Source organism: Cygnus atratus, chromosome 6 (assembly GCF_013377495.2).
Source record: "Cygnus atratus isolate AKBS03 ecotype Queensland, Australia chromosome 6, CAtr_DNAZoo_HiC_assembly, whole genome shotgun sequence".
Lineage (NCBI taxonomy): Eukaryota > Metazoa > Chordata > Aves > Anseriformes > Anatidae > Cygnus > Cygnus atratus.
The window spans coordinates 36,890,098-36,916,962 of NC_066367.1; the positions used below are offsets into that span (position 1 = coordinate 36,890,098).

The following is a 26,865-nucleotide window of genomic DNA, read 5'->3' on the forward strand; positions in this document are numbered from 1 at the left end:
AGTAATTCCCAGGGAATGAAGTAAGAGCTCTTTCTCACAAAGAGGGCTACCATGGTGCTTACAATATAAATTTGACTGTTTCCATCTTTTTTTTTTTTTTTTTTTTTTTTTTGAGTGAGCTTTCTCAGTTTTCAGTTTTTTCCTTTGCATTGCCTAGGCTTTGAACCAAGAAGCATTCAGGTAAGTTACAGATAAATTAGATTACCGCTGGTACTCACCTATCAATGTGGAACTTGAGCATACTTAGCAATGTGACTCTCCTCTTCCAGATGTGCTTCTTCTCCTTTCCTAATCCCCGGAGAAATTTTCATATGGATCTGTTTTGTTCATTGATGTTTCAATTTTATTGAGTGCCATGGGTATTTATCAAAACAGGCAAAACAGAGGGAACTAAAACTTAAAGCTAAATATGGTAAGTTATGAGTGTTTTTAGGAGGTGTAATGGTGATTTTCACTCCCTGTGTTGCAAAGCTGTGGTGAGGGATTGGGAGATGAGTCTAACACAGAAGCATGGGGTTGCAAACTTTGATACCCAACCCATACGATATTCTGTGTCATCCTCTTTCCAGAAAAAAAAAAAAAGTATTTGTTCATTCACATTTATGCACAAGGGACACATCACTCCTCTCCTCTCTGACACACTAGTACTGTATGTTGGCTTGGCAGATTTTGATGGAACTCTGTAATGTGCACAGGTATCATGTGCCTGCCCACTGCAGAATTAGCTGGAGGGAAGGGTGGGAACAGACCACCATTAATTCATGCAAGCTTAAATATTCCCCCAAAGGAAGATTCAAAGTAGCAATGATTAAGAAAAAAAAAATCAGAGAAGATTTCTTAGTTGTTCAAAAATGAAAAGAAAAAAAAAAAAGAAAAAAAATGAATCTGTTTAAATTTTCCATGGATTGCATTGAAAAACATATTTAAAATGGAACTGTTCTAACTAGCATGATTTTAATTCATTTTACAGTGGACCAACTTGGTAATGATGCAATGAATTAAAACACGTTGTCTGAGAGGAAAAATGGATGCAGTTTTGGTAAAGAGAGCATTTACAGAAGTGTTAGAAGTCTTGAGCCTTTTCAGGGCTATTACTCTGATATCTGTTGATTTACTGATCTTGAAACAAGCCAACCCCATGGGTTCAAAAGCTTAATGTTAAGGCACACTTCGTCAGTTGTCCTGAGAAATGCCACAGATTTAAGAGGAAATCAGTTTTAGCCCCCATCCAAAATGTTGATACTGAACCAAACAGTGCATGAACTATATTCAGAGTTTTAATTAAAAGTAAAACTGACAAATTACTCACATTCTAGTGTTCATAAGATGGTTATCCATTATAGAAAGAAATATTTTTTCTAATGTACATGCTCTCATACATGAAATAGTTTCTAGATTTATTTTATTATAATTGTAAACTATGGCACAAATACTTCATCTTACCTCCTTAAAGATGTTTTCCAATTTCTTAGCAATCCCTCCCCTTGCTCTCCGCCAACTCTGATTCACAAGCTGATGCATTAAAAAGGGTGAACAAATGTAGTAGATGAGATGACCACTGGAAAGAGGTGGAAAAAATAACAAAAAAATTAACCAGAAGAAAATTGCTTACTAATTTTTAAGATACAAAGGTTAATCTAAAATGACTACCAGCCCTCGAAAGGTTAACTGTCAAATTAAATAACAGGGACATACAGTGGTCACTGGCTACCTGGGGGAATAAGCTGTTAAATTACTTACTTCAGTTCACATAATTTACACAGAGATTAGCTCCTTGTGTCTCTGCCTGGCTGCGCTTTGCGTATTGGAAGCTTTTGTCCCCATCCTGTGCCCATGAGGGTCCTGCTGCAGGTGGGCACGATGGGATAAATGGAACGTGTTTCCTTGGAGGCAGAAGTACATCGGGGAGTGGGGCAAGTTGTCGCTCTGTAGGGAATAATAAAAATCAGGTTACTCTAATTTCTTTTGAACAGCTACAGCTATATGGGTCACTATGGGCTATGGCATGATTCCCAAATGTGGGGTTTGGACTGGGGTCACCAAGTCAGTGCTGGCAGTGAGGAGATGCTGAGGAGCACCGGCAGCTCCGCCAGCAGTGCTCCATGCAGAAGCAGGCGAGGTCTGGTGCACCCAAGACCGAAGGACGTCACTAATTTTAATGAAGCCGAAGGGAATCTGGGACAATGCTGGATGTGTTGATGTGGGCTATTCTTTTCCCGTTATTCTCTGTTCCATTGTTCTGAACTGGCAGGATTTGGCAGCCTGGAGGTGGATGTCACCGCATAACTTTCTGTCCTAGAGAGCTGCTTCGGAGGATGGCTGAGGTCCGTTGAAAGGCTGCAATGGCCCCGAATGCTCTGATGTTTGCACCTAAAATCAGGCAGGGAAGGAGGGCAGGCTTACAGGGCTGTGTTCATTGTAGGTACCCCAGCAAAAGCCTCAGTGTCACTAACACAGTGACTGTGGGGCAGCGCTGGTCCCCAGGGTCTTCTCTTGCCCATGGACATCCCTTGCATGCAGGCCATGACATAAGCATCCCACTAGGCTGGAGGCCATTCAGGGCATTTCTCAGGCCACACTGAACTCAGACGCCCATGTCCTGTTTAAAAAGTGCTTTTTGCTACCTGCCAGGCCACTGAACTGGCAAAAATTATTTCTCCCCTCCCTTCAAGAGTGATGGTTTCCTGCTGTTAATCCAAACCATAATAAAACCTTAAATATATACTGTGAAAAATGTTATGCCTACTTAAGCAAGATAGTTGCCTGTAATAGTGTGCCATAAAGCAATCTGAAATTTTTATTGTCTGCTCCCCAACTGCAGTTTTATTTCTTTTTAGCAGTTTTTCTATCTACAGAATTTTCTTCACATTGAAAGTTTCGAAAGAAGTTTTTTTCCCTTTCCCTGGATACTCAGTGATTATTTGCAAAGCAGATCCTGCTGCCAGTACAGATACGCACATGCATTTTTTCAAAACTTCCAGTTTCCTAAACTATTATAGAAAAAAATATCATTTAAATCAATAGAAAGCCTTGATATGATATGCTTTAAAGGGCAGCCTGACTTCCAAAGGAGCAGATAACGTAAAACAAGATCTCTTTTGTAAAGACTGAAGTAGGAAATCAGGAAAAGAATAGAAGAAGGAAGAAGGGGGAAAAAAAAAGTTAAAAAAAAAAAAAAAAGTTAGGGGGTGGTAAAGATGTTGCTGCTGGATCTCGCTCCAGAGACAAAATGTGTGTTTCATTGCCACGAATAAACTGTATCCAGGGAGCAAGCAAATGAAAAAGTGAGGACAGGAGATATCTTATTTTTGTTGTTTGTTTCCAAAGAGTCCACCCCCACATAGGTCACTTGGAATTCATTTGTCTACATCCTGGACTGCACGTAGGGGAAAAAAAAAATGCCTGGGATCTGAGAAAGAGGAATGCGATAGGGCATGGGAATCACAGCGTCACGGTGGTCACCAGAGCATAGTTTGGCTTGTCTTAAAACAAGCAAGCACCGTCGGACCTCTGTAATACCAGCAAATCGGCAGTGCTATCGGGCTACCTATCAGGGGCTGAATGCTTGAGAAAAAGTGTGTGGGTTTTCAGACGGAGCCTGGGGCGTTGGAGGGCTCTCGGAGCTGCTGCTTTCCTCTTGACATCCAGCACTGCTCGGTGACCTCGGCAACAATCCAGTGTACTGTTACAGTTCATTTCAATAATTAAACAGTTCAGGGATGGCAGGGCTTTCTTGTTGTCAATAGAAAATCAGGGCTGCAGTTGCTTTTTTTTTTTTTTTTTCTCCCCTTTCCCTCCGCTGAAATCAGAAGTGTTTGTTTTTAATTATATTAGCTAGAGACAATTAATTTCACAATCGGAACAAAAAAGAAATGTTTTGTGAGAAGGACTGGCAACTGGTAAATGCAATTATTATTGTAGTACATTTTCAAAGGAAGAGATCCCAGATCCAACAAAGTCATATGTATAAAATTTCAGTCATATAATATACTCTCAAACAGCAGATTTACTCTGCAAAAGATGGGAACTGCTCTCCCATCTGGAGCTCTGTTCTGTTTGTGCCACGTGGACCCATTTGATACCCGCTCCGAAGAAACACCAGTCAGTACAATAGGCCACTGCCCATCAGCTGCTCTGAATAATTGGTTGATATGCCATTTTAAACTTGCCTTACATGGAGATGATTAATATCAGCCTCCTTTTAAGTGCTGTCTTGCAACAACAGCTTAAAAAAAAAAAAGTATCTGTGCAAACAGCAACATTTACATTTTTTGCTGTTTGAGCAAAAATGAAAATAATTCAACTTTATGTCAGGGGTGTCTTGCAAAACGTCCTCCAATTAAAAGCCGATTTTTTGAGAATCTGGCTGCACCCCTTTCATTGCCCATCTGGCTCCCTCCCAGCTGCTCCCTGCCCAGCTCGGGGCTGCCGCTCACTGGTGTCACCGGCTCTTCTCTGTGCTGGGCTGCGGGGCTGCTGGGCCACGGTCTGCCCTCACTTGCACTGATTTACTCTTATGGGAATCGGTGAAATTGTTGTGGATTTATACTGCAAAAGGGCTTGGACATGGCTATGCTTAAACCGTGTGCCCAGTGGGTTACTGTGGCTGGAGATAGGGGTTGGTGAGACTCTGCAGGGTGCATGGAGAAAATTGGACATCCCACAGAGAAAAGCACAGCTCCAGGGGGCTCAGCAGGAAAATGCTTTCATTCAACTCCTAAGCATCCCACGCGGGGAGTAAGCACCCCTGTCTTGACACCATGGTGGGCACCCCTTTGCTTGCAGTCCCCAAGGCACGGTGCTCACATCTTCACCGAGGAAATGCTGCGCCAGGCAGTAAGAAACATGGCTTTATTGTCATTTTCTGGGAGGAACTCCACCCCGTGGGGCCTTCTCTTTAACCCAGCAATAGGGAAGCGAAGGTGGCAGAAGAGACAGTGAACACCACTGTCTGTGAAACTTTCATTTCATGTGGGTGTAGCTGAGTCCCTACTGAAGCAGCCCCAGACACGAAGCAAAAGAAGCTTCAGGAGAAGTGTGACTTGCAAGGGCCACCACTCTGGTGAGATGGGGGTGGTGGTAACCTCTATTTCCATCCCTTTTTCAAGGCTGTTTAAACATTTTACATTAAAATACTTAATGTATATATTCTGTAAAATTCTGTTAGTTGCCTCGTGAGTCTGTCTGTCAAAACGAAGCCATTTTTAAGCTCCAAGCACCGAGTAGCAGCTGTAAAAGGAATATTTTCTGTGCTAAAGGTCTGAAACAGAAGTTAAACATAGAGCTTCGTTAGACTGGAATCTAAGGCACTAGGTTGCAGGTAGGGTTATCAGCTTGGCCTTTAACGTTCACACTTCCAAGTCCAAGTGCAACAAAACTCTCACGTAGCAAACTGGCCTTAGCTGGAAGAGCAGGTAAAAATATCGCCTATGTTCCCAAATTCACAGAGAGCAGAGAGCGGGTACCCACAAAACCTGCTGTCCCTTGTGATGGGGCTGATCTTGCTTTCAGGGGGAGTTCCCCAGAACCCTGCTGAGCAGTGCTGATTTATATCATTGTCAGAGAGATCAGCTTTGCCCTTTGACTACGTTTCTAGTTCCTCTGCTTGCCCTGTTGTTTTTTCTTTCCTTTTTTTTTTTTTTTTTTTTTTCCTCAGGAGAAGTGGGGGGGAGAGGTGAGAGGTGTGGGGGTGAGAGGGGCGTAGGGAGGAAACCTTGCAAAGCTGAAACGAAATATGAAGTTTCTCATTCTTTCCAGGTAAATGCATGCCAAATCTTGCAACGATATTGGCATGCTCCCAAAGTTGCAAAATAATGAAGAAAATGTTGAGATTGGGACTCTGTGCCCATTTTAGCAACATGCCTTGTAAGTGCAATTAAAGCTGCCACTCAAGAAACACAACAAAAACAGAAAAACAAAGGAGAGCTAAAAGATAACATAGAAACGTTCTGAAGTATCATCTTATACCTGCAGTTTAATTCTTAAAAGGTAATAATAATTATTTAGGGGCTGTGGGTATTTTGGTCTACACATCCATGGTAGGTCAAGTCTGGTCAGCCCAACATGACATGTGGTGCCTACGTCTAAAAGAAGCTATTTTAGGGGCTACACTGCACTGGTCTAGTCCATGGATGGGTTGCCTACCAGCTGTCAATGTGGCTCTTGTAGACATCTGGACCACTTGGGAGGTTATCTTCCTACTGCTTGTATCTAGGTGTCCAGACCTGTCATACCACGAGGGAGACCCTAACTTTGTCTGTAGGATGGGACAGTATAACTGTATAGAAGCATAAAGGTAGTTTAAGGACACTTAAACTTGCTGCCACTTGCTATTACAATTATTGATTAATGCTGTTATTACAGGGAGAGGCCTCTCAGTGTGAAAGCATTTTTGTTATTCTTTAGTCTCCACCATCATATTTTTTGCAGAAGTTACTCATGACAGATGCAACTTTCCTGGCTCCAAAGGTAGGGAAAATAAAACATAACATATTGCAAAAACTTATGAAAACAAAACAACTGGATTTCCCATGCTGTGTCCCTGTTCTGGCTGTAATAGGCTGAAACCAAGCTTTCTGAGTTGTTACCCTCAAAGGACATTGCACAGTAAGGTACAAAATCTTACACTAACATTTAAGAAGCAGTCTGATCCTGGGAGTCACTATAATAGCCTTATAAAGACCTGTAGAAGAATGATTTCAGTGATCTATTATTCAAATTCCTATCCATCTATAGGCAAAAGGAAGAAATATTTTTTTACCCCTATGTTTTTTTTGTAGGCTACAAGAGAAAATATCAAAAATGCAGGAGCCCCTGGTGGTACCAATCAAAGTGCTCCTGGTACACCAATGGATGACATAGACTGACTCTGCTCTGAACTTCGGATCTCCAATCCAGTTTAAAAAAACAAACAAACAAACAACAACAACAACAACAACAAAAAACAGATGTGAACTGTGAATATGTCTTAGAAACTGCAGAGCAGAGAAGAAAATTAGTCTCCTTACAGATGTCATGGACAAGGAAACCTGAGCCTACTCCCATCAATTTCGATGGTAGGCTCAGACTCACTGAACTTTGGTTGTCCTCCTCAAAGTGACACAGACAGAATAGACTGGGAAACCAGAAGTTTATAGTTAGATGGTTGCTTCTTTTGGAGCCGGGAACTGCAAACATAATGACATGATTACAGCACTGAAAAGTGATCTAAAGTAATAAAACAGAGGATATTTACCTTGAGGACAGTTGTGTTTTGTTGTATATTTAAGAGAAATAACATGTTTGGCTAAGATACTTTTAACACACAGCTTTTTTTTTTTCTTTTTTTCTTTAATATGTAAAGGTTTCCAGAGTGACTCATGAGAGCAGCGCTCCAATTCCTGTTTTGTTAGCTGTCTCAGTAGATATGAACTGAGCTGTTGAGAAGATAGGAGCTGCTGCAAACTTACTGCTAGTTCTTTACCAGCAATTTTAACTTTTTGGTGTTTCAGATTCATTGACATTGTCATTTTTTTTTCTGCTTTCCTGACTGAGACGGGATTTGTACTAACAGGCAGGAGTGTTATTGTTCGACTGCTAATATCTAAGCACTGTGTTTAGCAGGTGTAAGGGAAGCAGGTAGGTTAAGGACATAGAAATACAACTTTCAGGGTACTTCAGGTCCCCCTACCTGCTGCTGCACTTCCCTTATTCACTTTCAAAAACTTAGCTAATTGGATCTTGACATAATTTAGTTTTCCTGACTCCTCCATTCCTGCAGTGATGATGCACCACAACCTCGATCCTCTGTTGTCTGAAGACCTTTTAATTTACATGGGAAGTATATGTATGACTAATTTATACCACTTGATTTTTCTTTTTACTCCTGTTTCCTTTCCAGCTTGCTCTTTAGCTGGAATAATATTTTCTCCTTGCTGATGTTTACAGACTGATACATTAACTAACAGTGATCCTGTTCTCCTGGAGCTTTAACTAAACTGAATTCTTCACCATACACCGTATTTCAGAGCAAGCTCTAGCAGTTCTCTCTACCATGACATTGCTACTTCATCCTGGAAATAATTCACCTGGTGCATCCTAAGACCACACTGGCTTTTTCACGGAGTTATGTTAATAGCTGAAATTGTCAGGTAATAAACTTATGTATATTCTCCCTGTTGCCTCCTGCTTGTGTTAGGTAGAATGAAATTTAACAAGTTTGTGAACAAAATCATAGGTCATAAAAGTTTTTTTTTTTTTTTTTTTTTTCTCATGTCTTTGCATTTTCTACTTCTGGCTGAAACCAAGGGCAAGAAAGCAATTCCCCTGAGTCTAATCTTGGAGCCCCTTGTTCAGATGAAATGTTCAGGTCAAAGGGACTTTGTCCCTTAAATGGGGACAGTCAATAGAAATCTCTGCCAGCCTTTCTTTTAAAATACAGTCTGAAATCTGTGTCCATGTAGCGGCAGCTTCACCCATCTTAGCTCAGGAGCCAGGATAAAGCAGTGGTTTCAATGCTATTAATTTATGTTTTTATACATTATAATAATGCAAATTTGGCAAAGACTTGTAAAATCATGTATAAAACAGAATTTTCCATTTCTTCTGCGTGCAGGTCTTCCACCAAGGGCTGGGAAATGCATAAAGCTCTTCCCTGTAGGAGGAGGTATTTCTCCTCTTGGCACAAGTGTGGCACTTCCCCCATTCCCTTATCTTAAGCTGAGGCTAATGCACTGTTGTTCTTTCTTGGTGCAGTGGTATCTCCCATATGCATCTGTAGAAAATTGTTGGAAAGTGTTCTACAAAGACCAAGAGAAATGTCAAAGGCAAGCGCAGAGGTGAGACTTCCTTAGGTTTAGATGCCAAAAACTCTGTCAGCTGTAGAGGTACAGCAAATTCACTTTTCATCACCCATCAGCAAAAATGGCAGAGAGAACTTAGGCATTTTTTGTTCTTTAGATGGAAGAAGCCATAGAATTGGGCCTTGAGGAGAGATTGCAGAATTTGTCTTAGGATAATTCCAGTAAACCTAAAACAGGAAGTGGAATTTAATGAGGGACTTTTCTCTTTTTATTATGCTTTCCAGATTCTAGGGCTTCAGATAAAAATCTAAGTGTTTCACTATTTGCTTTAGCTAAAATCAGAAAACAGCTTCTAACGCACAGTCATGTTGATAGAGTCCTGCATAATTCCTCTTGTGCTAACTCCACACTGTTAGCACTTGAACTGCATAAACATCCCTCATCCAGTCGCTGATTCTGCTGCATTTGACTGTTGATTTCACAAGAGATAGACCATTAACTCTGAAAATAAATTAACTGAAAATAAATAAATATTAAAATGAAAACAAAATATAGCGATAAAAAAAAATACAGTGAAACAAAATAGACATTAAAATCATAGTAAATGAGTATCTGAATCAGAAAAAGAGTCTAGACCCAACTGTTAGTTACTATACTTTACTTCAGTGGAAGCATGCCTGACTATAGCTGTGGTGATGTCTTTACAAAGTATCCTCAGCTGTAACGCTACATTGGTAACTCTTTCCTGGCGCTGTGTTTTTCCAAAACGATGGTGCTAATATCAGCTGAGGGTGTCTGAAGGGGACTCTGTCACTGGTTGCTATGACTCTGAGCTTTGTTTGTCCTACTCAGAAGAAAAAAAGCTCAAATTTATTCAGAAAATAAATGAAAAAGTGCCTATGGGCTGTACCTTCAGATCAAGCGAACTAGGGAGGGCTTCATTACTTATTGGTTGCGTATGAGGGTTCAGCCTCTGTTCTCATCTTGTCATGCATTGTTTTCACTTTGCAGAGTGAACATGACTACATGGGAAGAAGAGTGAAGATTCATGCCCAGAAAACATTATTCTTACCTCACACCAGTTTTACTTCGTGTTACTTCGTTGAACATGCTAGGATGAGATCGGCTAGCTGTACAGTGAGATGAGCAGCCCTTCCGTAACATTCAACATACTCAAAAACAGCAGCTATAGATCTGCTGATACACTCTCTGCAGTGCTGACAAAAAGTTAATGATGCAGGACTAGGCTTCCTTTGCTGTCGCTTAGGTTGTTTTAATTGATATTTGAGATGAACAATGTTTCTCAGCACTGAATAAATGGACGCACATATTACCTCCATCAAGTGTTTTACACTCAGCTCACCTTCAGTCTCTTACTGTCTAATGGAAGCATAAAATACCTCCTTGCTGTGTTCATTTTGACTAGTTAGTAGTATTCAGTGGCTGCATTGAAAACTGTTCATAGTAAAGAGTTTTAATACTTTTACTTTAGTCATCAGTGTGGATTTCTAGCAGAACATATCCTTGATTTTACTTGCAGATGTGACGATCAGGATATTTACAGCACGGGATGTGACCTTTGGCTGCCCTGGGTAAGTCACCTCCTGCACACTCGGATGTCAGCAGTTTAATACTGAGTGGGTTAAACTTGACTTTCAGGCCTCATAATTTGCTATTTACTCTTTTGCCTTTCATTTCTAATTACATGCTAAAAAGTTCTCTAGGAAAGTGGTCAGTGCCTTTTGAATTAGTTTAAACACCCTTGGAAAAAGGAGGCTGCTCACCTCCTCCACCTCATCTAATAAGAACTTCCAAAAGACTGGACCTCCTGCTGTGAGGGAGGGACCATGAGACCCCCTTCCATGGGGTGGACTCTACCCATACAGAGCAGGATGCAGGTCCGTGCTCTAGAAAGGAAGCTCCTACAGTTATAAAAGATGAATTATTTAACCTTAGGCAAATTCATAAAAGATGAATTATTTAACCTTAGGCAAATTCATTTTGAAGATAGGAGTGTCCCACCTCATTCCAAAGGGCTTCCAGCTCTGGATTTTGGTACATCGTCAGACTGCTGAAGCCATATCACCCTTTCTTAAGCCTTAACAAGGACCTGAATGACCCTTGCAACCTTTGCCACCTTACTTTTCCCTGGCTCCCACATCACTGTGAGAGTCACCAGCCCTGCTAGACCACACAGAGTATGTGGGCCACAGCTCAGTGCCTCTCTGCAAGGAGAGGTCCTTTCTGCATTTGGGAAGTAGCTAATTGGACTGCACAATTGATTCACTTGTCTGCTTTTGGAGGGTAATTTTTCAGTTTTACATTTACTGTCTGATAAGGCTCATTGCAGTTTTGAAAGTTAATTTGGACGTTAACTAATATCTGGTTCATATCCTCGAGGATTAATAAGATTAAGTTACTTATGAATAGGTATTCCCTATTGTTTAAATAGAGATTGTTTAAAATATTTGAAACTGCACTCTTAATAAATGTGTTTGAATTCTAGCACCTGGCTGGTTCTTAAGAAGTTTAAGAAAGTTTTGTCCCAATTGATTTTAATAAAGTAAAACAACCAAAACAAAAGATCCAAGCAACAAAATATAAAGATATCTGAATAATATTGGATATCAAAGAAAACCATCTTATGGTACAAAAATATTTGAATCTGGAAGATTTTGACACTTGATGCAGACAGTATATTAAGAAGAGCTAAGCAATTTTTTCAAATCAACACAGAGGCAAAGGAGTTCCTGAACGTTTATTGCTGGTAGTGTTAGTTAAAGTGCAGCAATAAAGTTTAGTAAACTTTTTACCTTCAATAATCGTGGGCTTACCTGGGTCAAAAGCATTAGTCATGGATATTCATTACACACTGCAAGCTCATAAAAGACAGCATATGGCAGTACTGATTTTTTTTGCTATATAAAGTTAAATTCATAGTTATAACATCTGTGCAGAATTTGGAGTCCCAACAATTAGACTGAGGTCAATGTACTGAGGCAAAGATTGATGGCATTCTGTAAATCTTAAATGACAAGTGAAATAGATGTAAAATAAACAACTTTATTTCTTATTAAAGACCAGATAACCAGGGTGTGAATGTTAAGTGCTCAGTAATGAGGACCAAGAGGAGTAGTATAATGTTGTGGGTTGTGTAACTGGGTTGTAATGCAGAAGCAGGAGGTACGATATTGAGCAGGTTCTTGATTGCTTTTTGTGTTGATATAACAGAAATAATGGCTAACAGCCACGGAGTAAAACACTACGAACAAAAACTAGTGAAATTATTCTCTGCTCAGACTGATTTGTGAAGGTTTATAAGTGAGGTGAGGAAGTAGGCAGTGTTTCTAGAGACTTCAGAATCCCAGAATGGTTGAGGTTGGCAGGGACCTCTGGGACCACCCCTCTGCTCAAGTGTGAACACCCAGAGTAAGCTGCCCATGGTCAAGTCCAGGTGGCTTTTGAAGATCTCCAAGGAGAAGACTCCACAACCTCTCTGGGCAACCTGTGCCACCAGTACTCAGATATCTGCACCTTTGCTTCAGCAGCTAAAAATCACTTCCAAATTTTTTCTCTTTCCTAATTTTTCAACCTTTATTTATTTATTTATTTATTTTTTTATTTTTAATTTTAATTTTATTTTTTTTTTCAGTGACAAGAAAGCTCCTTGGCAGGGAACACTTCCATCATAACTTAGGTTCTAGATTTTTTTTTTTCCTTAATAAGCAAACTTTTCTAAAGCTATGTATGACCTTTGACTTGGTAAAGTTTTCAGTGTGTACTGCAGCATATGGGGAGAGAGCGGGAGAGATTGCAAGTGGTGAGTAAAACCAACATAACTGGGGTTACCCCACCACTGTGCTCATCCTTTGTTTTGAATCAGTTTGTCCATAGTGTCCTAGCCTGAAACTGGAAAAATTTATGACTTGCTGATGGAGGCAAAATTAGTGGCTAAACTACGTGTTTAAAAAGGAGGAAGGGTTAATAGGTATTTACCCAATTTTTGAAGTAAAAAGTTTCAAACCAACTGTGATTAAAAAGATGAAAATGCACATATTATGACTTTATCACAAGCCCATGCATCTGTATGGTTCTGGTTGTACACGGCCCTCAGGTCACTGCCTTTTGTGGTTCGACTACCATGTGTTCTATCTCTACGGCATATGCTACTCTAAAAGGGGAAAAAATATATATATAATAATATAAAAGAAACCAAAAGCACTACCACAAGAGACATAGCACAGAAATAACATCTGTTGCTCTTTTACCTGCTCATACTTTCCCACTTCATAGTTGAGGTTTCTGCTGATGGTTCACTACGCTGATGCTTCACTATGCTGATGTACGTGAATGTCTGTAGCAATGTGTCTGACTCTGCAGTAGGGTATGAAGAATGGGAAGAAAGGGGAGAAGATTATTTTGCTCAGTTGTGAAGTTAGAGACAAGGAATCTTGTGCTTATTTTATCCATGCAGTTAGGAAAGCATGCAAATGAAGTGTGAAACATAAATTATTCTCAAAACAGAACAGGGCCATCGAGGGAAATCCAAATCCGGGACAACTTCAAGAAATCATATAAAGCTGGGACTGAAAACACATGAAGAGGGAAAGGTGTTATTTCAGAGGGAATAATCAATTAAAAATGGACCTAGAATATACATTGTTTTATTCTGTATATATAACCTGGAATAGTATTTTCAAAGAAGATATATCACTTAAAAAACATGCTACACTGCCATTCCCCCCAGCCAAATCCTGCCCTCAAGTGTGTCCAGGGTATTATGCCAACTGACAACACTGCACGTGTACTCATGATTTCGTCATAGAGTGTTCTGTTTCCAAAACAAGAAAAAGACTGGAGAACCTTGTTGGAAGTGGAAGTTGGGCAAGAAAAATATACTCTACTGACCAAAAAATAAAACCACGTGTAAACACTGGAAGTGTTGTATTGATTATCTTTAAACCGAAGTATTTATCAGTGTCATTTTTACTGAGGTTATCCCTGGCAAGCTCTTTATTGCTATAAAGGAAGCTCTCAGTTGGCAGCTCTGTGTAGTGGTCATTCTCTTAAAAATGAGAATTTAGTATCTTCTGGCATTATATCAAGCTCCAGTAAAACTCCAGAAGAACCTTATATATAACCTAACTCTGAAGATTGGCTCAAAATTTGGAACAATAAGTACATTTCTTAGTTTCAAAGATGAGCTTTTTTTTTTATTATTATTCTTTTCTTTTCTTTTTTTTCCTTCTTTCTTTCTTTCTTTCCTTCTTTCTTTCTTTCTTTCTTTCTGTTTCTCCTTTCTTTCTTTCTTTCTTTCTTTCTTTCTTTCTTTTTTTCTTTCTTTCTTTTTCTTTTTTTTTTCCTATTTTATTCTCTTTCTCTCCTGTAAGGAATAACAATGTCTTACTTAAAAGACACACTCATGTTTTTGGCCTGTGCTCATGACATCTTGTGCAGTTAAGACACTGGGTTTCCTAAGCAAGGAGAGACACCTTTCCTTACTTGGGAGTAATCCAAGGAAAAATGGTTATGCTATGGATGCATGCAGGAAAGCTAGTCAATAGGTGACAGTGATCTTTTGACTGCACTTCCCAGCCAACGTCATACCATATTTCTTGGAATATGGTACTGAGGAACTGAGAAATTATCTGATGGGTTTACAGTTTGGGAAGATTTTACCCAAGAAGCCCTGATTTGCCAAAAACAAGTAGTTAAAAGGAAATATCTTTGTTTTTAGACTTACTCTACTGGAAGTAAGCGGATTTGGTTTCTGCAGAGCTCATCCACCTGCAATGGTCACTAATGGGGACTTCCCCAGGACATGGCCCTGAATGCTGCCAGTGTTGGTTTAACCTACTTCAAGAGGAACCTACCAGCTACGGAGGGCCTACTGTTACTGATCCCAAAAGCAATTTCAGTATCAGAAGTGCCCCAGCTCTTGCTTTTCCATGTTTCCAAACAAGGATTTTCAGTATCTGACATTTTAAGAGAAATGTCAAAAAAAAAAAAAAAATCAATTCTGATTTGCAAAAATGAAAGAAAGTTAAGTTCAACTTTTGCAAGAAGAAGTTGAATAAACAGCCAAAAAATAAATTTCAACCAGCTACAGGAGCTACAGGTGTATAGGTGTAATGGTCAGGGTTTTACAAATTTGTGCTTAGTAAAGAGACAATGGCTTTCATCAGAGTAGTGTCGTTGCCTATTTGCATTCAGAAAGCAGTGGTTTCTTCAAATTTATTCCTCGGGTTACACACTTTTCATGCGAGTTAACAGTTGTGTTTTGTTTCCACCCCAAAGAGGCTGGCATCCTGGTGGACTGCGCTGTGTGCTACGTGCATGTGCTGAGCACTGATTAGTTATTATTCATGAAGATGTTCCAGAGGAGCTAAGCTTTGGCTATGGCTAGAGGAGTAGTACTTGAGGTGGTTTTGAACCTACTCATTCCAATACTAAAAATATCATGTGAAGGCACGCAGCCTTACACGGGCTTCTTGACAAGCTAACAGGGAGCACCGTGCTGTCTTGGTGCCCTGGGGCCACCATTGATACCTCTGGTACACCCCAGCTCTTCTTACCTACACTCTGCTCTGTATCTAGACTCATTTTTATCTCATTTTAGAGTTCACCGTACTCTGTGACTGTGCCATACATGCCATACATGATCTGAAATGGAAAACCTGACCATAGCTATCTGAATGGAAGACTTTGGGCTGGGTGTTGCACAAAAAAAAAAAAAAAAAAAAAAAAAAAAAAAGATTTGTGCACTCTCAGGTCTGTGGTAGAAAATTTCTCCAAGGTGCAAGATGACCTCAGAAACATTCTCATGTTTGCACTGTTTTTGTTTGTTTCTGTTTTTCTTTGTTATTTCTGAAAAGAGGGAAATAAGAATTTACAGATTTTTCTTTCTTTTTTTCTTCAGAAATAAAATATAATCATGTCACAGTGCCCTGTTTGGGAGATACATTCCTGGCTTCCATGCTACTTAAAATGAGATCAACTTGTGTGGCCTTGAACAGAATGGGAGACAGGCATATTTTTTATTGCTGATTCCAATTCAGAAATTCTTAACTTGCTTAGAATTTGCCAGATTAAATGAAAAGTTACTGTAATTAGGGATTTATTAAAACATGGATCCTTGATCCAATACAATATAATAACTCATTTGTTTCAAATAAGACCTATGTAATTGTTCCATCATTGGCCTAAACAATTCGAGCAGAGGCTTTGAGCCTATCCATTCAGTGCAGTCATGTGTGTTCTCCAAATCCACTTGCAAAAAGCAAAATGCTCTGTGAAATTTTTGATCCCCAAGCTACTCTGCAGGCAGAAGCCCCTAAAACAAAATGTGTCATTGTGATTAAAAATTAAAGTGATGAAAGCCTTTATTATTCAGCACTACAAAGCAAAGGCTATTAAAATACTATTTTTATACATAAGGCTCTATTTTAATATTTTGTGAACAACTTTCCCACTCCATATCTTTAAAAACAATAGTTATTGATTTATAATCTTATAAATAAGGCAGTAAAATATTGTAACACAAAACTATAAATAGATATTAAAAAAAAAAATCTGAAAATTGCTCCCAAGTCAAGTCCATATATGGCACTAGTCAGCAGAGGGCCATTTTACAGAGACATATAAACTGCAGAAAATAATTTCTATTGAAAATTCAAAGAAATCTGAAACTACACACTGCCACAAACAATGCAGCCATAATTAAGGAATTACCCATTCCTTCTCCTCATCTTTGAAATAAGCCTTCTCCTTTATTTAATTGGTTGGATACAGAAAACACATTACTATATTTGGGTCCTATTTCCCTAGCATAAGAATAGTCCTACAAGGAATTCCCTGTAAAACAGTGTTGCAGTTCTACAGTATATTAGAAAAAAAAAAAAAAACAGGAAAGTGTTATCCAATGGGCAGATGTTAACTTAAAGTGCACATTGTTTGGAAAAGGAGTTAATTAACAACTTATTAATTGGATAGAAAGTCTGAAACTGTTGTACTTCTAGCAAATACATAATTTTCTTCAAGTATTATTAAAGCGTTTTTGTTGTACCTATTAAAGATTCTTGTCTCTAAGTTAATTTCATTATGCTAATAAGCTATCATCGTTACAGAACCTAAGCTTTGATCCATGTTAATTGTCGTGATCTTCAAAGACAAAGTCACCACTTACTTTAAATGAATTTTACATCTTTTTAAAGAATCACACGGAAATTAGGGGAAGTAATTAATTTTTTATTATGTGTCTCAATATTTTTAAGGGAGGAAGTCAATGGTATTGGCTAGAATTCATTTTAACATTTAACTAGGGAAAACAGCATGAGGCAAAAAAACGTTCAGATGCAAAAGATTAAAGAAAATTTGAAACTGGGACCTAATTTGTCTTGATAAACTTTGGTGTTTAATATGCTTCTTTTGTTCTCAGTGTGAAACTGCAGGGTTTTGATTTGTAAAAACTTTTTGAAGAATTAATTCTTTCTAATTTTTATTCCTTTCTTTGCTTCCCTTTTACTGTAAGACAGTGGAGTTGACCTTCAAACCATAACACTCTAAATATCTATGAACATACAAGGTTAAATCTATTAGTGGTCTGAGATAGCTGTTACACACTTGCAAAGTGCATACCTTCTGCAGCAAATTTTATCTTTTACTGAATGATAACAAGCTCACATCAACCCTATGAGTTTTAAAAAAGAATAGAATAAGTGTAGTAAGTGATCTATTCCTCTTTGCTTTAAGTGTTGGTTGTTTTAACCCTTTGATGTTATTCAAAGCTCAGTTCTGTATCAATAGGGTACTTTTCTATTCAAAATCAGGACCTCAGTGTTAGCATCAACACAGATATGACAGTTTACACAAATTCTCCTTCATCTGTTTCAGACTTCTCTTATGCAATATGAACATTTTGTATTTTATTTTATTTTATTTTATTTATTTTATTTTATTTCTTTTATTTATTTATTTATTTATTTATTTTATTTTATTTACTTATTTTAAGAAAGAAAGTGTCTGCTGTATTATCCTGACAAGGTCCAACATTTAAAGCCATGCCAAATTGAAAATTCTCTCTGTCATATTTATGAAGTACAAGCATCCTGTTGCACTAGCAATGAAAAATAGTGCCTTTAAAAAAGGCAGCAGATGAGTAATTTAAGGATAGCAATAGTGATCGAAATCAAAAAACCTACTTCATTCTTCCTAGTTAGCAGCATGTAAATACTGTAAACGCAAGTAAACATCAAGTTTAAACTGAACCTAGACTGGTAGGATTTCTGCTACAGACAGGTGGTGAGCTAATTGCAAGGATTTTTCAGTATTAATGCTGTACTCATTTAGACTAACACCAGGCTTGAGTGACCCTCATCTGGATTTAACCTATGACCTGTCAATCCAGAGACATACTTTCAGACCTCAACATCAGTTTTGCATTTTTTTTTTTTTTTTAAGCATAGATGACTTTAATCATTAAGCAGCTTTCATAACTGGAACATATACATGTACTATTCAGTGCCCTTTGATTTGTAATCTAGGTTTTTGCCCATGTAATCCCCAGTGTCTGAGTGAATTCTGCTGAAGTTCAGAATTCTTTGATTGAGTATGTAGTGATTGGGCAGAGGATTGCATTGCTTGTCCATCTGTTTTTTCACTTTTTGTGGCAGCATTTTTTGTTGTGCTAAAAGGTCCACAGATATGGTATGACTGCTTGTTTGTTTGCTTTTTTTTGTTTGTTTGTTTGTTTGTTGTTATTTTTTTTATTATAATATTTGGTTATTAGTTTCATACCCAGCAGGAAATTTTCTGATGAAACAAGATTTTATTTGATTTTGATTTTTTTTTAGATGTTAATTTTAAATATATCTAGACAAGAAATATATATATATATATTTAATTTAGATGAACTTTTGGAAAAGCACAAATGATACTGGCCATCAAGTATGACATGAAGGCTTAAGCTACACTGTTGTACAGAGAAGCAAGAGCCACCTCACTACTTTGTTAAATCCAGGAAAAGCGTTGGCTTCCAAAGTGCCCTCCCCTTGCCTAAAAAATTTAAAGGCAAAATTCTCCTTAACACATCTTTTCTTAATAATGGTAACACTCCATAAATGTTTATGTTAAAACACAATTCAAGTGTACTCATCCCAGCAGTACTAAGCATGTCAAGTGAGTCATTTTTTCACCTGGCAGTATGATGTTGTAAGACTCAGTTGTCTTAACTAATCCTGGCTAAAATGCAAAATTCTGTTTTGTAAGAAAATTTCTGGCCGGCTCTAATCTTAACCTCTTGCCTGTCTGTAGCTTCTAAATCGATGTCACAGTTGTACTAGCTTTGAAAACCCATATGTTTGTAAACTAAATAAACCTTGATATTCGAGGAGATGAAGACAAGAATTACATCTCTTGGCAATGGTGCTTTGAGCTCAGTTTCAGCTAATGTTGGCTCCTCATTTTTATGCCCAAGTTCTACGCCAAATCTTCCTATCTATGCAAACATATTAACACTGACTTTGCTAATGCTGTGATGCATCAGCCTCTTATCTTCAGTTTTGACTGTAATGTTACATAATAACTTTGAAAATGCATTTTTTGATAGATCGGGGGACTGCCTTCGGCTTCCCAACTCTTTTATGGAGCTGCCTCTTCTACCCACTGACTAAATTGTCTGCTCAGTGCTCCCCGCCCGCTAAGGCAGAAAGGCTGCCAAATAGTTTCCTGCTCCAAAGACCCTCTGTATCCGTTCTGTGTCATGGGCCATGACTCTGCAACTCTAGTGTTTTTCCCAGGTATATTTTTCCCATTATATTAAACTTATATTATCTGCCTTTAATGATGCAACCCCAGGTCTTTCCAAAGTTGCCATAAACCTCTACTCATCCCATTTTCTACAGTCTACCATTAGGCAGGGTTCAGAATCTTCTTAAAAAAATGTGTAATATATTAACCTGTAAAAACTTTGGTGCATAAACAAAATGGGACACTAAAATACAATTTATAAGTTCTTATAGGTGTTTCTAATACTGCCTACTAGGACTATTAAAGTTGCATAAAGATAAGAGAAAAACATTTGTCATGAGTTATATCTGGCTAAAAGTCTTCCTCTAGGAATTTCATAGCATATTCCTTCACATTGTATTATTGCCTTAATTATTTTTTGGCCTAGACACAAAAGTGCAGTTCCATCTCTCTCCCTATCGTGTCCAAAGAGTATACACATTCTGTTCATTCCAGCTCTCAAAAGAAAAAGCCTAAAAAGACTCTCCTTTAGCTATTTAGGAAAGGCTCAGAAAACTTTCCTAAGTGTGGCTACTATGTATGCCAAGAACTTTCTTATTCATGGAAGATGTCCTCAAGCTCTCTGCTATTGTTCTGAGGTCTTCCCCTCGCCCAGCCTGGCTTCTCCACATTCCTATAACTGCTCTGCTCCTCACGACACCCAAGAATTCAGCATCCCCCATCCCATCTATGGTCTGCAGCCTGCAAACACAGAAAACTGAGTCAAGCTCTTAAAACTTCCAGGCTCCCACTTACGAAGCCAAAAGCATGAAACCTTGGAGCTATTAGGGTTTCTGTGCTCTTTATATTAAAGTTACAAGTTGTAGGGTAAGGGGATCAGAGAGCTCATTGGGCTTCTCATGGCTGAAAGTGTCTGTTAATGATCTCCCAGAAATCTCAGAAAAGCCAAAGGATGAAGGTCTTTGGTAGGCTGGCTCTCCCAAACGTTCTGTTTCCAACTTGCCTTTAGTCTGATATGGATGAAAAAGACCCCAGAAGCCTTGGAAATCATAGCCAATGAGCCTATTTAGTGTTTTATAATATTTCAGTCTCTACTCTACTGCAAAATTTTCATACTGCAACTTTTCAGTTCGTTCGTTCGTTCTTCCTTCCTTCCTTCCTTCCTTCCTTCCTTCCTTCCTTCCTTCCTTCCTTTTTTTCCCTCCTTGGCTATTAAAAATTCCACTTTTAATGCAAAGCAGAGATGGTATTCTGTGACCACCCTATGAGCACAGTGATCTGCAGCTCAGTTATAGGAAATCATTCCCTTTAAACAAGAGACTGAGAACGTGATCCAAACAGGATTTCCAGTATTCTACCACCCAGATGACAGCTAGACTGCCCTGCCTATATTATGCTCCAAAATAAAACTGAAAATAATGCAATTTTTCAACGTTTTTGTGAGAGAATATAGATTAAATGGAGTCAGGGAAGCTTCAGGTGCTTACTGGAGGTGGTCTGCGTGGCTAGGTGCAAACTTGCTCAACTCAGTCTGAAATTTAGTCTGCACAAAGGGTCTGCAAGGATGGCACATCCTAGTCACCTTCATGACAGCACCTTAGTGAGACCCAGCACTTCTGGATAGGCTCTTATGTTGGGCCGATTTTACCTAAATCAGGCATCTAAAGCTTAACAGTTTTTGTTTTACAATCTGTGACTGCATAGCCAGCTAACTGGGTATTTGCCCCCCCACCCCTTTTTTTATGTATCTCTCAGAAAAGTAATGACATTCTCAGAAAAGCTCTTCAATTTTCCTGTTTTCCAGAGCAGTTGCTCATGAAAAAGAAGTTTGACTTGAGACTTGCTGTGGGAATGTTATTCAAACACTGGTTAAGTGCCAGAATGTGTTGGGAGGAAAGAGTTTCCAGAAAAATATCACCCTGATTAAAACCTGATTTTACTGAGTTTTCGTTATGCAAAGGGTTACCAGAATAGTAAAACAATGTCATTAGTCAGATTTTCCTTCCCTTACTTGATCATTACCAGTGATACTTTTATTGCTATTATTTGAATGATTATTGTCACAACAATTCATCAGTGAGCTACTTAGGTACTGCTTTCCTCTAGTCTCACTTATCACATGATAAGTTAGATGTCTTGTTGATGCCTGTCCTTGTTTGGCAGTTTTTCCACATAGTCTTATTCTTTTATAATAAATTTAATTAGATATATGAGAAAAAGCTGGAAAGAAAGTCATAATGCCAGTGATTTTTTTACTCCCTATGTTATGTTCCTCGTGAAGTCACCAGTGTAACTATCAACAGAAAACAGCCTGTCTTATGCTAAAGGAGAAAATTAAATCAGCAAACAGCAAAGGACAACAGAAAATAGTATTTTGATAATTGAAGGGATTATGTATAATTTTTCTCTTATAAGGCCATTTTTAAAGGTTGCATATTTAGGCTGGTTCTTTTCAAAAGATAGAGCTGTGGGCAAATCACATTTGATACTCTTAGTAAGATCTTCAAAATGGCCGTGGGTACACAACTGCTCTCTAAATATTGGATGGAACAAACATCCACCATGGGATTTCTGTGAAACATGCCTTGTTTTTCATCTGAGCCATGGATGTGGTTAAAACACCCTACTGTATTCTGCAAGTGCTGTACTCCTCTTGGTAGGAGATTGTAAGATGTTGGGGTTAACTGTCAGATGCTTTACTCTTCTAAAGACCTTTGCCTTTTAACTAAATGCTTGCTTATCTTTCTAATTTAACATAGTCCCACATTCTTTTTGTAGTAATTTTGGGCTATCTGATAACATATAATGGAAAACATGTTTATGTCTTCCACTAGTTCTTGTTGCATATTTCAAATGCTTAGAACAACAATTTTCAGAAGCTTTCATTAAGGTTAATTTAAAAACTACATTAAATACAAACAGATTTTCTCACAAACAAAATGCAATGTGTACTTAACAGACTTCTGTATGTTATATTTGATAAACTACCTCATATAAATGCAAATTCTGACTTTATGCCAGAACCAGGTGGTATGGAAAATATTTCTATTAAACAAATAATGCTGGGAGAGCAAACTTCAAGTTACGGTATGTTACACTGAGAAAGAAGATCTTTTCACTGAGGTCAGATGTATATTTGTGTTATTTCTTCTAAGGACGTTGCTTCTCATGCACTAAAGAAGATGTTGTACACATCAATGTAAAAGGCAGGTATATGTATACGTAGGATAAATACCCATTTTTACCAAACTTGATTTTTTTTTTTCTGGGGGGGGGGGGGATGGTGTTGGTGTTATATGTGGTTATTGCTGACTCCATTTGTTTTACTGAACATCTGTATAGGAAGATATCACGCTCTGAGCTGAACTTGGAAACTGAACCAGGAGGGTCAAGAGGAAGAGGAGCAACTCTCAAACCTGGTATCATTAGGTAGGATATGCAAAAGGAGCTTCCTATGCTTTTTGCCGGGTGCCAACTCCTCTTGCTGCAGTTGGATAATGTTCACTTGGAAAAGGAACATGAAAATTAAAGCTGCCAGAGGCGACTCTAAAGAGCATATGATGGAAACAAATTGAGTCACCACCAATGTGGCTAACATTGTTGGTGGAAACTGGGACACCCGCATGAGCCATTGTTCGTTGTACCTCGTCTGGTTTATGTAGCTCACTGAGTTGAAAGCTGGATCTGCATTAACCTTGTGATTTGAGGAGGATTCATGCAATGTGGTTTCAATTGTCTATGGATGCTTTCAGTTTGTACTACGCACTGCCAGTAACAATCGGTCCTACTGGTCTCCCACATTTATGGTGTTGTCTCAGCTCACCCTGCTGAAGCTGTGGTGAGGACTGTTTCCTGATGTGGTCACATTTAGTGGGCTGCTGATCGGCAAGTCTGCTAGGAGAGGGTTTTTTTCACTCTTCCCTCTACCCCAATAACAGCTGCTGTGCACAAGTTTTCCCTGAATAATTTTTGCTGTGGAAAAGAGCTTTTTTGTTTCTCAGGCTGGTCTCTGTCCTGACTTGGTCTGAAGCTGCCTTTGGAACTGTTGTGGACATATGAAGCCATGATTTATTTGCTGGGGCTCTGCTCATTTGAGGATTTGTTCAGCGTGAGGCTCATACTGGTTTTACCACCTATTTCCGTTGCACTCGTGAACACTGCTCCTGTCTGTGAACATTCTTCTGTGGGCATGGGGATGATGGGACCTACTAAAATAGCGAGTGATCACTTCAACCACCACCAAATTACAGCCATGCCTGAGGCAAATTACAACAGCTTTCTGACAGTGTCACCATGCTATCTTTGTGACAGAGATGGAGATAATGAGAATTAATTAATCAGTCTTTGATTAGAAAAAAGAGGAGGGGGAAATCCTTCTGCTGTGATTCCACTACAAAACACATGAAACTGGTGAGGCTTTTATTTGATGTTACTTCTCAAATATAGGGCAGGCATTGTTAATGCAGCATTCAGGATTGCGTGTTTGATCTCTCTCCCCTCCATACCCACCACTGATGGACTGAAGGAGCCAACAGTCCTCATTTTATAGATAAATATATATTGAACACTAGCACCATGAGACTGATGCAGATGCTGTTATTGTTATATCACAAAAACTCCATCTTATCTGAAGATCTTGAGTCAAGTCCCAGGTACATTCTCCTTGACCAGAGTCAACTTTGTCTTTCTTGCAGTATTTGGGTCTAAATTCTGTGTTGCACTCTTTAGACTGATGGCTAAATCCTAGAAATTTGTCCCTTATGATAAAACATGAACTACATGGTGCCAGTGTCTGACTGGAATTACAATTATCTAAGTAGATTCATTTGTATCCCTTTCATAGCAGCTTTTCTCTGGGCACAAGCTTTTTCTGTGGGGCATAGGAAGAACAAAATTAATCTTATAAAGAGAAAGGGGTTTACACTGAAATCAATAGTTACAGAATTAACTGGGTAAATGACTTTTTCTTAATTCTTTCTGTTCTCAGAAGATGCAGTTTTGATGGGTACACAAATCCAATGGCTGCCAAAAAGCTGATATCTCATGAAGTATTTCATCTCAGTTGTGTTGAGCTGGACTAGACTTCAGTATTACTGAAAACAGAGAGTGTAAAAATGTCAGCTTAGGAGGTGTAAAGAATCTATTCTAACTATTAACCATGAGTACGGTAAAGAATAATAATGCAACTATGTTGTAAAAAAAAATGTTATCACTTTTTAAAAGAATAGCATAGCTCTCCTAGGTAATTTTAAAAGTGAACCTAATATGTGATTTTATAGCTTGGAGTTGAATAATGCACTAACAAAAGGTGTTTGCACTATATCAAAGAAACAGAGCATAGGATTACACAGTGGCAGTCAGCAGGTCTGCCACAGTGCTGAAATTTTTGATGCCATTGCACTGGCTGGATGGAACTGCAAATCCCAGAGCCCAATTCACAGGCCAAATTCATTTCCCATTGTGTACCTTCAGTGCTCAGAGCTCTCAGATTTTCACTTCCAGGCAGGCAGGAGCAATCCTATTATTCTTCTTACCAAACTTTAATTTTAACTTCAGCTCTTCTCTGCATCTAGGGGATGCAACCCAAAAGGTGTGGCAGCATCAAGACAGGTGTTCCCAGCCCAGCATTAAATGGCATAGCATTTATCTGTAATGGAGTGGTAAAACCTTTGAACATGCAGTTCACAGAAATTAATCGTACCAAGAGCATCTATAAAATCCACAGCACTCCTTTAAAGAAAGCACAATGTCAACATTTTTCACTGTGTATCTTCTCTAAAGGCAAATAATCACTTTTCCCATTCATGATCTGTAAGTGATTGGGCTGACTTTTTTTTTCCCCCTCCATTTCTCCATTTAGGTTGCAACAAAGGTTAGGCTCAGGGCATTTAAAATATGTATGGGGGTGCTGCAGCTTGAATCATATGGTATATCTTCCTGCTGCAAATGTAAGAGGCAATATAGCATCTGGCAAAATATTTCCTCTGTACTCTGAGAACTATTGACATTTTTGTTTGCAGACCTGTTGTTAGATTTACACCTGCACCTTACATCTGTGCACAAATAGGTTTTCCCATCTGCCAACAAAAAAAAATGTTGGTTGGTCATCTAAAGCTGTTTGGTTTTCTACAGGCTTCTCAATCTCCTTTTTGCTGGACACAAAGCCTGGTAGCATCAGCTCCTGATCTATACTAGGCCCAGTGAATAACACATACACCAGCACCAGAGTGTCCCTAATCTAGGTCATATCGACCATGTTAATTCAGAGATACCATAGGTATATGAAGCTTCAGTCAGGAAAAGATATATTTTATTTTTATGTTAATGCAAGACATAGGTTGCAAAGTGAGTTGATGTGCATAGGATTTATACATACCACAGTATCCTAGTAATTTTGTCAAAGGTAGAGAAGGGGAAGTTTGCTCTTATAAGAGCACAGGTATGGGAAAGAAAGCCTGTTTTCACACGCCTCAGTGAACCCTGTTCTAGTTTAAAATACACATTTTTTTTCAAATTCCATTATCCCTATGGACTTAGAGTCATAGAAAATTTAAAGTATATAAATATTTATACCATCTATGCAGTTCTATGACTAGTATGTTTAGCTTTGTACTGTATATAAAAACCACCATAGGACTGATATTTTGATAGGTGCAATATAGGTTAATACCTGCAACCCAGGTATCAACGCCTGGGTTATCACTGACTCTCATGGCAGGTACTTGGACCAGCCTCTGAGATGAGTATGCTGTGTGGCATGGTTAAACTCAAGCCACAGCCACCTTCTTTTGGATTCTTCTCATTCCAAATACAGTGAGCCTTTTGCATTTGGGTACTTTCTCTTGGATTTCTTTTACTAGTTGACACAGGATTTTCAAACTATGGCATCTAAATTCCAGGTCAGTGTTAAAAATTTGGTTTCCAAGTGATTCCTTCATTTATTTACAAGGATCAGGTCACAGCTATTGTAAATTCTTTTCTTCCTTATACATTTACAAGTAGTAATGAAAATCAGAGTATTGAAAATTGAATATTATTTTATCAGGATGTTGGTTGCTTCTCTGTAGTTTGTCATTGGCCTCTACCAATTAGTAGCAAACCCTTATGTCAGATACACCTTACACCCATCTAGTGACTGAGAACCTTCAGCATCTTGAAGAGTTAGGGCCAACTTTTGAGTACATCACTTGCTTTATGTTACCTGATAGCAATTCTGAAAGTTGGAATATTTATGGGCACTGAATTATTTTTAGTTTGGTTATTTCATTATAAAATTTTATTCTTAACATGTTTTGACCTGTTCTGTAATTATATTTTCATACAAATTCTGTACAAAAAA

The 26,865-nt window shown here is 38.5% G+C and overlaps 1 long non-coding RNA gene across 1 annotated transcript; it reads left to right on the plus strand.

Annotated features, from left to right (window-relative positions):
* The first annotated feature begins 7,989 nt into the window (after nucleotides 1-7,989).
* Nucleotides 7,990-14,664, plus strand: LOC126913360 (uncharacterized). The gene is made up of 4 exons (XR_007708510.1): nucleotides 7,990-8,129; nucleotides 9,792-9,917; nucleotides 10,321-10,372; nucleotides 14,518-14,664. It is a non-coding gene; the product is annotated as an uncharacterized LOC126913360 (long non-coding RNA).
* Nucleotides 14,665-26,865: the final 12,201 nt, after the last annotated feature.